Source organism: Hyperolius riggenbachi, chromosome 12 (assembly GCF_040937935.1).
Source record: "Hyperolius riggenbachi isolate aHypRig1 chromosome 12, aHypRig1.pri, whole genome shotgun sequence".
In the NCBI taxonomy this organism is placed as follows: Eukaryota; Metazoa; Chordata; class Amphibia; order Anura; family Hyperoliidae; genus Hyperolius; species Hyperolius riggenbachi.
The window spans coordinates 111312686-111326957 of record NC_090657.1 but is presented as its reverse complement, the minus strand read 5'-3'; the positions used below and the strand labels follow the sequence as shown (position 1 = coordinate 111326957).

The 14272-nt window shown below is 42.0% G+C and overlaps 1 protein-coding gene across 4 annotated transcripts in view; it reads right to left on the bottom strand.

Moving 5' to 3' along the window:
- The window catches only part of GRB7 (growth factor receptor bound protein 7), a 437163-nt gene that overhangs the window by 127113 nt on the left and 295778 nt on the right, over positions 1 to 14272 (bottom strand). Inside the window, exon 1 of one of the 4 annotated variants that reach the window (XM_068262982.1) lies at positions 6559 to 6579. The exons of the other annotated variants lie outside the window; for them this stretch is intronic. The gene's annotated coding sequence lies outside the window, so the exon portion shown is untranslated. Of the gene's footprint in view, positions 1 to 6558; positions 6580 to 14272 lie in introns of those variants that run through there. 4 annotated transcript variants of the gene reach the window in all.

The window sequence follows — 14272 nt, the reverse complement described above, 5'->3', positions numbered from 1 at the left end:
CTATTTTCAAAATCCGACATCAGTCAGTCCCGTTGGTGCTGAATAACTGACACTCTACTGTATATGGCTCATTGTTTTCCAGTAAAGAAGAGGTTATTGTATCAGGGCTCAGACTGTTGCAAAATACATTTATTTATAATGTTTGCAGGACTACACTTCCCATGATCTCTAGCGTCAACTCCTTGTTGCAAACACTCTACTCTCTCTGTGGCATGTCAGAAAGCAAAAAAATATGTAGCTGGGGATTCAGAAAGAATCCTGATGGTTGATGTCAGTTTGTAGTTTTGTGTTAGTCATTGGAGGTCAGGGTCACTGTGATCTCAGCTTTGTGAGAAAGCTTATGCTACCTAAATCCACCATTAGCAAAGATCCTTGTCCACCCACCACATTGAGTTAGCTGCACATTTTGCTGAATGGCTATTAAAGCTGCAACACACTTGATACAAAGCCTGGAATCAATTTTTCACTGAGTGGTAAAACTTTCTATATGGACTTTTGTTTGAGAGCATAGAAATACAGCAGCAGTACCAGCCTTGTATGAAGTTAATTAATTGAGTGGCAGGTCCACCATGTCAGATCTTGTGTTGGCTTCTTAAAATCTTTTACTTACGAACAGGGCATATCTGGGTGATATAGAGCCCATGGCAAACACTGAAATTGCACCCCCCCCCCCCCCCAGCCATCTTCCCCTCTAAAAACAGCATCCTTTCTCGATAACATGTTACTGTTGCCTGTAGTTTTTGGCTTGGGATATTGCAGAAGTTACTTTCTTGGAAATCTCCCCTTATTCACTATCTGCACTCTTTTCTAACACTAAGTCAAGTGCACCCTAGGTACATAAGTTAAGTAGCCATTTTGCCCAGATAAGCAGAATTAATCTGATCTGAGGTGATGGGGAAGCACAGGGGCAGGCATGATTGTGCAGCACAAGGGCAGGCATGGGGGAGCAGCACAGAGGCAGGTATGGGGGTGCATCACAGGGCAGGCATGGCAGCGCACAGCACAGTGGAAGGCAGCGCAGCACAGAAGCAGTGATGGCACCCATGGTGCTATGGCGCCCATGGCATGAGCTATGACTGTACCCCTCTAGTTACGCCTCTGCTTACAAATACAGAACCACACTGTATCTGTGCACAACCCTTACTATTGACCGCTATTACAATCACGATGGTGTATTTATATAGCGTTGACATCTTCTTCAGTGTTATTTACAGGGTATATAGTCATGTCACTGTCCATCGGACGGGTTTACAATCTAATCCCTACCATGATCATAGTCACCTATCCCTATCAGATTCTCAGGACTGGTCCACACTGCATGCGTTTTTCTAAAGGTGGCCCCACACGATACAATAAAATGATCCAATTTTACAGCAATTCAATAAAAATGTTTGGTTGCTCTGAAAAACCAAAAGTCGATCTGAAGTGTTGGGTTTTTCTGAACAATTTTTATGAAAATTGAATAGTGTAGGGTACATTGTGAATTTATTAATGAATAGACCCAAGCAATTTTTTCAGAGTTTTCAATCCTTTGTTTTAATTATTGGGGAAAAATTGAGCACATGTGTGGTACATTTTTTAAATGTTACAATCAATCAGAAACATTGATTGTAATTCTTGAAAAGAAATGTAAAAAATTGTATCGTGTGTCGCCACCTTAAAGGACAACTGTAATGAGAGTGATATGGAGGCTGCCATATTTATTTCCTTTTGACAATTCCAGTTGCCTGGCTATCCTGCTGAATGTCAGGCCTGGCAAGATATCAGCTAATAGCTCAGCTCCTATGCCCCAATCTAACACCACCTTCTTCACCCCATGTGGCACGTCACCGCTTGAATGGGAGGTAGGGAAACAACACCTACCCGACTTCGGTTACACCCAGGCCTTGTAGGTGCAAGGTATAGGAGCTGAACGTACAGTGAACTAGATACCTCACCAAGACCAGACAGGAGACAAAAGAGCAAGTCCAGTAACAATCCGAGTTCATACACGTAAAATCAGAGATATCAAGGTACTTAGGGAGCAGGCAATATCAGAATCAGGCAATCCAAGGTCGGTCCAGGCAGAGGTCAACAAGTAGTCAGATTCCAGGCAAAAGGTCGGTACAGGCGGCAATCAGAGAGCAGTCGGTTATCCAGGCAAGGGTCAATACAGGCAGCATTCAGAGAGTAGTCGGTTTCCAGGCAAGGTCAGTACACAAATAAATCCAATACAACAAAAGAGCACCCAGCAATAAGCACGCAGCCAAAGCTATCATGGGCAATGAGTGAATGCACTGAGCAGCCTTAAATACAGCAACCATCCAATCAGTGGCCGGCCACACATCCAAACAACCAACCAACCAAATGTCAGCATCCCTGCCTATGAGTCAACTGATAACATTCAGCTGACCACATACACAGCCCTGCCTAAATGTCAGCTGACTACTATGTCAGCTGACACTACGTCCTGCATCTCCTAGCAATGTAGGAGATGCATCAAAACGGCTGCGTCCGCCTCCGAGTACGCATGCGCACACCCCTGTTGCTAAGGATGCGGGGACTGCCGTGCGCGCTAGAAATCTGCTCCAACCCGGAAGTGTCAGGACGCGGCTGACTCTCGGCAGAGCCGCATCACTGGATCCTGGAGGTAAGTCCCTGACACTGATACTCTGCCTCTAATACTTTTAGCTATAGACCCTGAACAAGCATGCAGCAGATCAGGTGTTTCTGACATCAGATCTGCCAAGATAAGCTGCATGCTTGTTTCTGGTGTGATTCAGATAATACTGCAGCCAAAAAGACTAGCAGGGCTGCCGGTGAACTGGTATTGTTTAAAAGGAAATAAATATGGCAGCCTCCATATCCCTCTCGTTACAGTTGTCCTTTAAGCGCTTGTGATTTGAAAAGCTCTTGCTAATAATATGCTATGTGTATGTTCTCACTTGAGCAATGTGATTTTTTAGAAATCACACATGGCATTACATTAGCAAGCTCTTTAACAATCACTGGTGCTTGCAAAAGTACTTGCAGTGTGAACCAGCCCTAAGGCCAATTCTGGGGTGAATCAAATAAAGTGTTCTGTTTGTTTTTGGGATGTGGTGGAGCCACCAAAGAAACCCATGCAGGTGTAGAGAGAACATACAATCTCTATGCAGATATTCATTCCTGTCCCAGACTGCAGACATGAACTCTTAGGACTGGTCACACACAGATCTTTTTTTCATACCTTTATATATTCCTGACTGAAAGAGGCACAAGAATTCCTTAAAATGTATTTTTTTCCTTCATAACTGCTGTACTGTAGTTATTTTGACTGTGCACTGGGGTTGTTAAGATACCATTTACATATAAGCAGAGCTTAGTGCATCTCTTTCAGGTATCACTGTCTTCCTTTGCCCTATGTCGTGTCACTTGTTTGGTTAATTTAGCGTACTGTACTATTTCAGTCAAGGCATGCTTCGTGCTCTCAGTGGGCCATTTAAACAAACACAGCTTGCCACGCATGACTTCGGTTAAACATGACCTTTTTTGAGCTATTGAAATAATTTAAAACAAATATTTGATTTACTACACAGAAGAATCTCAACTGGCATTTTACCGCTTATCAAGGATGCAGCCATGGGCTGACAGTCCCTCCAACACTGAGGATTATCCATCTCACTAACATCTTTAAAGGGAACCTAAACTGCCAGGAATATGGAGGTTGTAGCCTTTGTTTCCTTTCCATAAATACCAGCTATGCGGCTGTGATACTGATCTTCCGACTTTAGCAGTTTCGCACACCTAGAACATTCATGCAGAGCGTGGATAGATTTAGAACACCTGATCTGCATACTTGTTCTGTAGGCAGATGTGGTCTTTGTGATGATTGGATAATAACAATCAGCTCAGCAACTTGTAACAAGGCTGTACTTGTGAGTCAAACTTGGATAACTCTGCTAGATCTCACATAGCGGAAGAAGCAATTTAAAAAACTACAGAGTAAAGTAATATAATAGCACATAAGACTAAACATGCACATCAACAAATTACACAATGTCGCCTTGGGGCCTCTTAGTACACACACAGTCTAAGCATAAAAGCTGTTGCTAATATACTGTATATTCCAAATTGTTCCTTGTCAATGATTAAGAGACAGCTATTAGAAGCAGAGAATCAGCACAACCACCTCAAAAGCAGTATTGATGGGAGTTATTTTCCGAAATTATATGAAATGGTGGCCATATCAATTGTCTATAAATATCTGAACAATGGCAGCATTTATAATATTACACACGTCTACAGTATGTAGTAAGTACACTCTATGTGACATATTTCTTTAAGTGAACCATTACCTAAAGCATACTTCAAATGTGATATTACCTGCATCTAGAGGTAACAGTTTCTACTGTTGTTACTTTTTTCCATAGAGGATTTCTGAAGTTGTTATTTTTTTGCCTGCATGGGAGCTGCCATCTTGCTGGTAAAGTCAGCAGCACTATGCATTCAAAAGGGAAAATGTGTAGCATTTTCAGCCTGAAGTGCTTTTGTTTCACCACAGCATGTCAACAGAGAGGGTCAAAGGGTAAGCGAAAGGGAGTGAGCAGACATTTCAGTAGCTCCCATGCTGGGACTGTCATTAACTTTTTTTGCTATGCTGTGTGGGTGGATAAATGAACTGTATATTATGAGTTTACTTATCCTTTTAGTGTCAGAGAATATAGATTCCTAATTTATACTTGGCTGTTTTATATGAAAACATTTTCCTAGAAGTAGGCGTACTCTTCAGATGGTGAAGGAAGTGATATGCTTACATTAAGCCTATAGAGTATTTATCAGGGTGCACTGGCAAATAAGTTAGTTCATACAGGTGCACTCACTGCTTTTATAAATTATTTAAGCCTGTACACCGCTTTATTTCATAGGTCAGCAAAACTCAATTAGCTTTTTGTAGGTTGACTTTGCACGGACGGTAATGAAGCTTGAGGTTGAGGGTGCTCGTAAAACAATGTCCTGTGTCCGCAGCTACCTCATAACGGCGTGGCTGGATTGTGGCAGTCTTCATTTGGTGGCAGTGGTGAAAGTGGTGATAATAGCAGACAGTTTTTAGTTACCACTTACCAATCTAATATAGACTGCTAGAATACCAGCATGGTAATGCCATCTAAAACATCCATGTGCACTCAGTTTTGGAAGCCAATTTGCTAATTTTGCTTAAAGAGTAACTGTCAGGCTGCAAAAGCTAATTTAAATTCTCCTGTGTTAAACAGTTTAGAAGGAAGCCAAAAAGGCACTACTGAAGTTAAAAATCTCTCTTAGTTTTGATGTGTGCTTATCAGCAAAGCTGTTAGACCCAAGCTCTTAAGAAGCCGAGAGCCGCATACCATACAGCAAAGCATTCTGGGGCCCTCCCCTCGGCTGCTAGTGATAAGTTACAGGGCTCATGTTACAAAAGCAGCAGCCCACAGCACTGAAAAAACTCAGGTCAGAGTACACTGCAGGAGTCCGCTATTGTTCCTAGCCACATGGCTAATTAATATTCACTGCTCAGTAGTGTTTTACATTACCGATCTTTTGTGTGAGTCTAATCATCAGGAAGCAGGCAGGGCATGACGACACATTTGGCTTCATAGGAGACAGACAAACATGGAACCTGCCATGAGCTGTCAGGAGCAATATTCTCTGCAAATACTATATAAAGATTCTGTGAAATCCAAACGTGGACAGTGAAATGCATATGTAATGTAAGTACAGCCAATGTTTAGCTACTGATATATGTGTTTATTTTCTCTAAGACCCTATACCTAACAGCTCCTCTTTAAGGACAAAACATAAAATTCAGTCATAAACATGTAATGAGGAGTCAAAGTGTAACCACCTACTGCCCCTCACCTGGTGCTGTTTCTGCATTTTGCCACCAGCAAATTAGGCAACATTTTACCCTGACAGGGCTTTACTGGATATTGCAGTATGTTACAAAGTCTGATGCAATGAATATTGTGGTAAAAAAAATCAACACTCCTTAAGCGATCAGTCATGCCATTCAGTCACATGTCAATATCAATGTCGTATGTATGTATAGCCTAAGGTAAAGAGACTAATTTACTAAAGTTCCCCAGGGCTAGAGAACATTATTGATTGTGAAAGTCTGCACTGAATATTTAAACAACTTCTGCTATGAGCTGGCAAAAGTTTCCAAACTTGCATGGGTCATAACGGTCCACAGTGATATTGCAGAAATCATAGCACCTTGTAAAATTTTTACCAAAGGATCACTCACCCAAGCAATCACATAAATGTAATTGAATTGGCAGAAAATAAACCTTCTGATGTCCCAAATTGACTGTTAGCAATTCTAGAGGTGATAATTCAAGACAATTTAACCAGTTCTGGATCCCTGCATGGCATATATACAGTATGTCCCTGAAAACTTTACTTCAAGATCAGGTTCTTATATGTGTTTGCTTCCTTGTTTTTGTGTGTTGCAAACCCCTCCCGCCAAGCACTGATTGGTGAATGGCCAAAGCCAATCAAAGTGCCTGTGATCAGCCAGCCAGAATACAGTGATTATTCATTAAAATGAAAGTAAAAACCTACACACTCATTTCCTGTGTACTGTTCTAGGCTCCCAGGAAGTGTGGGGACATCTAGTGGACAAAAAGTAAAATTAAAATAATAATACATTACAAAATGCATCCCTTATATTTATTAGCCCCTTCTGCCCCTCCCCATAGTTACCAAAATAAAACACTTGGTTTAAAAGAGCCAAAGTGACAGCATTTGGGGAAAATACATAAATAGTTACCTTAGGGACTCAGCATTTTTAATATGTATAGCATGAGGGTATATTACTGATATTTTTGCAAATAAGGGCTTATAATTATTGATATAGTATATTTCCAAACAAAATATCGTCAACATACATTGTACTAGGAACATAGTTTAAATGTTATAATAACCTTGATACATTGGCAAATACATTTACAGTACCACCCAGAGAAAGCATAGTTTGAACCACAAAAAAATTAATATATATATCATTTAGGTGTGATAACTAACAATCATTTTTTTGGTGAAAGAATGGGAGGAGCGTGAAATGTAAAAACTGCTCTGGTTTTTAAGTGTAAATAACCTGTAGTATGGAAGTGGTTAATCAATCCGAAAAAAGTTTTTTTTTTTTTTTTTTTTTATAATCAGTTGGATTGGATAGGAAGTACAGATTGCTTTGTTGATGGTGAAATTATCAATGTTTGGTTCGTTGATGGTGAAATAATCAATGTACTATGACAAGTGGATGGAAAACGCAGTTCAAAACTTTGTTTTTGCAAATTTCTACATGTACATCACATACAATGGACACTATCTGGTAAAATTTGTATGTTCTGCCCATGATTAACCAACACAGATGACATTTGTAGTAGCGATGATAATAATGTGCTAATTACAATTTTGTGAAATTTAGCGTAATTTTCGTAATTAGGATTACGATTGTAATGGAAAAATCATAATCCTAAACATTGAAAATTACACCAAACATGAAATTATGATTTTGCCCTACTCGTAATTTCGTAACTAAGCTAAATTACGGAATTACTAATGAAACACAAAATTACGCTTTAACATGAAATTACGACACAAAATTACAAATGACTATTTTTTTTTATAATTAAGATTTTGGGTCGTAATTGCAAATCTTGTGTCGTAATAAAGGAAATTTGAAATTACATCTCATCACTAATTTATAGCTTATGGAGTGAAAAGTATCTGCTTTCCTATCATATCAAGGCCAGATTCATACTTTTACCACCCCTAGGCCAACTTTCTTGATGTTACTCTTCCATGTGCAGCAGGCCTCCCTCTTATTCCATGTGCAGCCCCTTCTTCCATGTGTAACATTCATGTACAGCAGCTTCTTGCTGTCTTGAACATCTTCTTAGGGCAGCAACTCCCCACTTTCATGTGTTACTCCCCATTTGTAGCTCCATTTTTTATTAGTTGCCCTCTCTTTCATGTGCTGCAACCCCTCTTCCATGTCCAGCTGTCCTCTTTGGCACCAGCTGCCCAAAGCATGGGCCTCCCCTGTATGATGAGACAACAACTTATCAGCATCACTCCTGATACTGTGCTGTGGAAGACTTGGTGAGTTTGAAGTTCAGGACTTGTTCTGCACTTCTGTGAACGATATGTAGCCTTTGAGTTTGCTGGGAATAGGGTGCAGACCTGTGGGGACTTGGGGTGAACTAGATTCTGGTTCCCAGGTTGGCTTTAGTGTCGATCTCCTATTATGAGAAAGATGCATGTCTTTATTTTCTGTCTCTGTCTTTCCTTTTCAATTATTTCTATTTATGGCGTGAGGAGGTCATTGGACACAGTGATTGGGGCACCTATGATACCCTAATCTGGGGCAATTCTTTGGGATGAGGTTCATAAAAATGTATGTAAATATATGGCAAAATGCACACTCTCTCCGGTTTACATTATGATATTACTCTCGGTGCTCCCTTCTTTGCTGTATGTTTCTGTATTGTTGACTGACTGTCTATGCTACTTTTCCCTGTTTATACTATTTTTGTATATTAATCACAGGCCAGGAGAAAGCCTTTATCATTGCACTGACTTGACGATGCACATTTTTATGTTGAAGTTTATTCTTATATATTGCTTTTAATTTTTTCACTAATGTAATTGATTCACTGAGAAAAAAATGTTACAAAACAAAAACCCTGTGTAATTTAAATAAGGATTTAATCATTGTTATTACATTTACTTTGCAGTTTGCTTTTTTTGTTTGATATAGTCCTGCCTTAATGTCTAGTTTCTATTTCTACGCAATAGTCAATATAGCTCAGGTCTTTATCTAAAGACGTTATTGGAACCCATATGAACATTCGAAGATTAATATTATAAAAAAAAAAAAACTTTCACCTTATTGTGCAACTGGTAAAGCACTGCAGCAACATAAGATACACTTTTTAGATGTATTTTTATCTACTGGTAGATACTTATTAACCATGAGGAAAACCAGGTAAGTGCCTAGAGTGTCGACTGCGTCATAAAACAGGGTTGGACCATTTCCAGCAGCCGGATAAAGAATGTGTCTAAACAAATAACAGGCAATGTCTGTCCTCAGATTTTTGTACAGTTGAAAAGGAAGGCTGAAAAAAATCACACTATCAGGCTAATTAAGGTGGATCTCCTGGCTAAGGTCAGAACCTGTCAGGTGAGAAATGAATCTATATATGGCATTAAATGCTAGCAGGCCCACTCATGTTATGTTCCAGGACACTGACAACAGGAATTGTGGCTCCAGCCACTATTTCTGGACATGGCTCCATTCACTATTAACAGTGTAAAATAGTGATCATAAACTGAAGCTTGCTTTTAACAATCACAGCTGTAAGTGATGTTAGACAGTAACATCAAATACCTGCAGCTGCGGCATTAGGACTGCTGTGTAGAAGGAAGGGATTAGTATATCTTTTCACAACAGGTTCCGATTTTAGTGGGAAACATACCTTGGAATCATAACACAATTTGTGTGGCACATTTTATTAATGACACCTTCAACTAAATGGGAGTGATTGAGGTCTAGTAAGGCCACATCTGGAATATGGAATTCAGTTCTGGGCACCACATTATAGGAAAGATATTGCAGTTTTAGAGCAGGTGCAGAGACGAGCAACAAAATTGATACGTGGGATGGAAGGTCTCACTTATCAAGAAAGGTTAGATAAAGTGGGTTTATTTAGTCTGGAGAAAAAATGCATTAACGCATGTTAATTAGAGAAGGCAATATAAAAGCTTGGCGGATTAGCTTTTTGTCCCTAGGCTTTTACAAAGGGCTAGGGGACTTGATTTGTGCATGGAGGAAAATGTTTTAGCCATTTATTTAGGAAAGGGTTCTTTACAGTAAGAGTAATTAAAAAGAGTAATGCATTGCCACAGTTATGGCAAATTCGATATCTGCGATTAAAGGGGGCTTAGAAGATACTTTCCTTGCATTGAAAGACATCCATTACTAGGTAATGCCTGGTGGTGTTGATCCAGGGATTTTATCTGATTGCCATCTGGAGTAGGGAAGGAATTTTTTTCCCTTTTGGGGCTAATTGGACCAAGTGGCGTACCTAAGGTGCTATGAGCCCCGATGTGAATTTTACATGCCCCCCCCCCAAACACTCTATACATCACAATTGATAAGGCATACCAAAACCTGCCAAGGACAACACAGTGTCAGAGGTGCAAGAAGGGGACAGGGAACAAGCTTGTTAATGATTATTATCATTTAAAGCATTTATAGAAGTGATAATTACAAGCACAGGACCAATAAAGAGCTAATACTATGGTTGAGGGAGGGCCCTACAGGGCTCCCCCCGGCCCAAGGGCCCCGATGCGGTTGCAACCTCTGCAACCCCTATTGCTACACCACTGATTGGACCATGCCTTGTAAGGGTTTTTCACCTTTCTCTGGATCAACAGGGATACTGTATGTGAGGGTGCAGGCTGGTGTTGTACTTTATATTCTGGTATAGCTTGATGGATGTGTGTCTTTTTTTCAACCCAAATAACTATGTGACAATGATATATGACAACATAAAATGCATACAGAACATGGACTCAGAGATATGAAGTCACAGGATGGAGGAAAAAGTAAAAGTGAAGGCAATAAAGACCACCTTGGTCCTCACTACTTCATGACTTGACAGCTCGCTATAATTATTGTTGGTGTTGTTCCATCTCTGGCGTGAAGATCCACTTTAAACAAACTTGTCACAATCCTGCGCTACATAGACAAAGAAAATGACGCTTTCAGTAATTCTGCTGGGGGCATACTAGAAGTAAAGGGAATTAAGCTCCTGAGCTCCTCTATTGGTTAGTGAAGCAGCCCTTTGCATCACAGTACCAATGGGAAGGATTGGAGTGTTGAAGGTGACGACCAGGATTGACTTTTATATTGCCATATCATATCAGTAGCTTATAACTCGGAATCTAGTTTTTTTTGGGGGGGGGGGGTTTTGCAAAAGGCATTATCAACCTCCCTGGCGGTACCTCTGAGTCAGGCTCGAGGCAGAAAACTGTGGCTCAGAGTGGTAACCCCGAGCCTGACTCATGGTAGCCACTGGGAGGTCTCTGAGTATAGGCAGGGCCTGTTTTAGACTTTTTGCTGCCTGAGGCAAACTTGTGAGGATGCGCCTCCCACCACGATTTGGAATGACCGCACAGCACCTGACAATTTACTGTGCTTCAATAATGTTCTCAAATGACATGCTGCAGCTCAACACAACAACACACTGGCTGGCTGTGAGTCTGTGACAAATAAACTGCTCACCCTCAGTCACTCCGTTCCTCATCAGGAAGGTGCACACAGTACAAAAATGCTGCCCCTGAAATCTCTGCACCTGATGCAAATGTTTCACCTTGCTTTATGAGAGAACCGGCCCTGAGTATAGTGCACAGAGGTCATTTCAACTTACATCCCCCGGGATCTAGACCAGAGGTGACCTTAGAGTATGCGGGGCCTGGGGCGAGTGTCACATGCGGGGCCTAAAGCGTTGCTGGGCACTCTGCTTTGCTGAGTGCTTTGTTGGGCGATTTGCTGGGGGCTTTGAGGGGCGGTTTGTTGGGTGCTATGCTGAGGGCTTTAGTGGGGAATTTGCTTGGTGTTTTGCTGGGTGCTGGGCTGAGGGCTTTGCTTGGCAATTCTTTGTGTTTTGGGGGCTTTGCTGGGCGCTTAGCTTTGCTGGGGGGGGGGGTTTGCTGGAAACTTTGATTTGCGATTTACTGGGTGCTGGGTTGAGGGCTTTGCTTTTCTTGGTATTTTGCTGGCTGCTGTGCTGAGCACTTTGTTGGAGGCTTTGCTTTGCATGGTGATTTGCAGGGTGCTGGGAGCTTTGCTGGGCACTTTGCTTTGCTGGGGGCTTTGCTGGGTGCTGGGCTTAGGGCTTTGCTGGAAGCTTTGCTTGGTGATTTTCTGGGTGCTGGTCTGAGAGCTTTGCTTGGTGTTTTGCTGGGTCCTGGGCTTAGGGCTTTGCTTTGCTTGGTAATTTGCTGGATTCTAGGGGCTTTGCTGGGTGATGTGCTTGGTGCTGGTCTAAGGGTTTTGCTTTGCTGGGGGCTTTGCTGGGCACTTTGTTTGGCGATTTGCTGCATGATGGTCTGAGGGCTGTGGGCTTTTCTGGGTGATTTGCAGGGTGCTGGGGGCTTTGCTGGGTGCCGGGCTTTGCTTTGCTCTGTGATTTGCAGGGGGCTTTGCTGGGCACTTTGCTTTGCTGGGGGCTATGCTTTGCTGGGTGTTCTCTTGCTGGATGGGAGGGCTGGCTGGACAGAGAGAGGCAGAGTAGGACATGCATGACTTACTTTCTGTATATCACCGCTGCAGGGAACCTCTGTCCTGCTTCCTTCCTCTTTACAGCAGCCGTGGATACTAGCGAACAGGATGCTGCTCCATGGCTCATGCCACCTGATGAACCTGCTTCACCTGGCGTCATGGGCCACCCAGACCTGCTGACCGGGGCTGACAGGACTGGCTGATGGAGGAACTGAAATGTGACAGGACTGAATGATGACTGGACTGACAGGCATAACTGACAGGGCAGTCTGAATGACAGGACTGGCCGATGATAGAGGGACTGACAGGCTGGACTGATGGGACAGGCTGAATGACAGGACTGACTGGCTTGACTGAACTGACGTGACAGGACTGACTTGTGTGAGAAAAATCACAAACGGCTTGAGACACGCTGTGGCTGTTAAAATGACTGATCAGCACTGAGCGGCAATTGGCCAGGGTTTAAATACCCTGGCCTTTGCGCCAGTGTTGTAGTCCCAAAACCATGGCTACACTTGCAATACAGAGGCACGTTTGCACTTCTTAGAGTGCGTACCTACCGCCGCAGCTGAAGGACTGTGTCCACACCATTACCAAAAGTGTCCAGGGATGGCGTTCTGAAAAGCTGGAGCTTGATCCCGGGGCCCGGTGAGTATAACAATCTGATAATATTCGACTGATTGATGAGAAAACATTATGCTGCATGCATAAATTGGGACCCCAAGTGACACAAAGATTAAACGTTTCTACTGTTAGGGTCCCATGTAGAAGTGTTTTCCAATACAAATGATTGCAACCTGAGATTGAGCGACTTACAAAACATATACTGGTACACAAAAAAATTGGACAGCTCTGTACTGGAAGTGGGAACCTGATAATCAAGGTTAGATCTCTGCAAAAGCCATATTTGCCACAGCCTAGCAGATCTATCTCCCAAGGGTATGGAAATCGAGGGCTAATGGACATGGAAGGCAAATGAGGGCTGTACACAGAAGAGGGAGCTGCATATTGAAGAGATGGTCTGTATACAGATATAGCACATACAACACAAAATGGTAAGCACACTGTGATGTTGGAAAATGCGATGAGTGAAACAAGAAAGTTGGCCTGGGGGACAAGAAGTATAAATCCAACCATGCTGGCAATATCCAGAAAGTTAAAAAAAAATAATTCTGTATATCTAATTGTAACCAGACTAAACAAGCTTTGTAGTGTTTTTGGCACTGACATCAGACACTTGTGCCAGGAAAAATAAAAGTGAATAATGTCATTGCATGATATATGGCCACCTTAATTCTTGCACACATTGGGAGATTTGGTCTGAAAAGTATTGGCTGCATTTTAGAATTTACCAGTTGCGCAGGTTATTACTGAAGAAAATATATAGCAAACATCCGATTTTTTGTCAGCATGTAATTGACTGTTTAAAAGCAACATTTAAAGCTCCTTTAAAGGATGCGTGAGTTAAAATAAATCAGTGAAGCTTTACTTACCTGCGGCGTCTTCCAGCCCCTAGAAGTCTGTCTGCTCCAGCAACGCAGTTCCGTAGTCCTCCAAGCTGCCACTTTCCCCTCTGTAAGATTGAGACCCTCAGCTGAGTTGCGGGCATCTCTGTATGCTCTGCTTTTGCGTAGTTCAAGTCTTTGTGAAGTGCGCAAGCGCGGAGCACTCATGGCATGGGGGGATCACAATCTTATGGAGGGGACATCGGCAGCCTGAAGGACTATGAAACTGCGCCACTGGAACAGATAGTGTTATACTTCTGCAATACTCTGACCACAAATAACCCAATATGGTCTGATATAACCAAATCAAAGACTGCACATTATAGGGCCAATAAGTAGAATTTATTGGTGAAAGAAGTGGAACCAAGCATGACTTTCCTAGGAAACATCTATGCACCCATGTTAGTCCAGCATCCTATACCTGGAATTATTGATTGCTGTGAAATGCATTATTTGCTAAAGGGACATGTTCAATTAACCC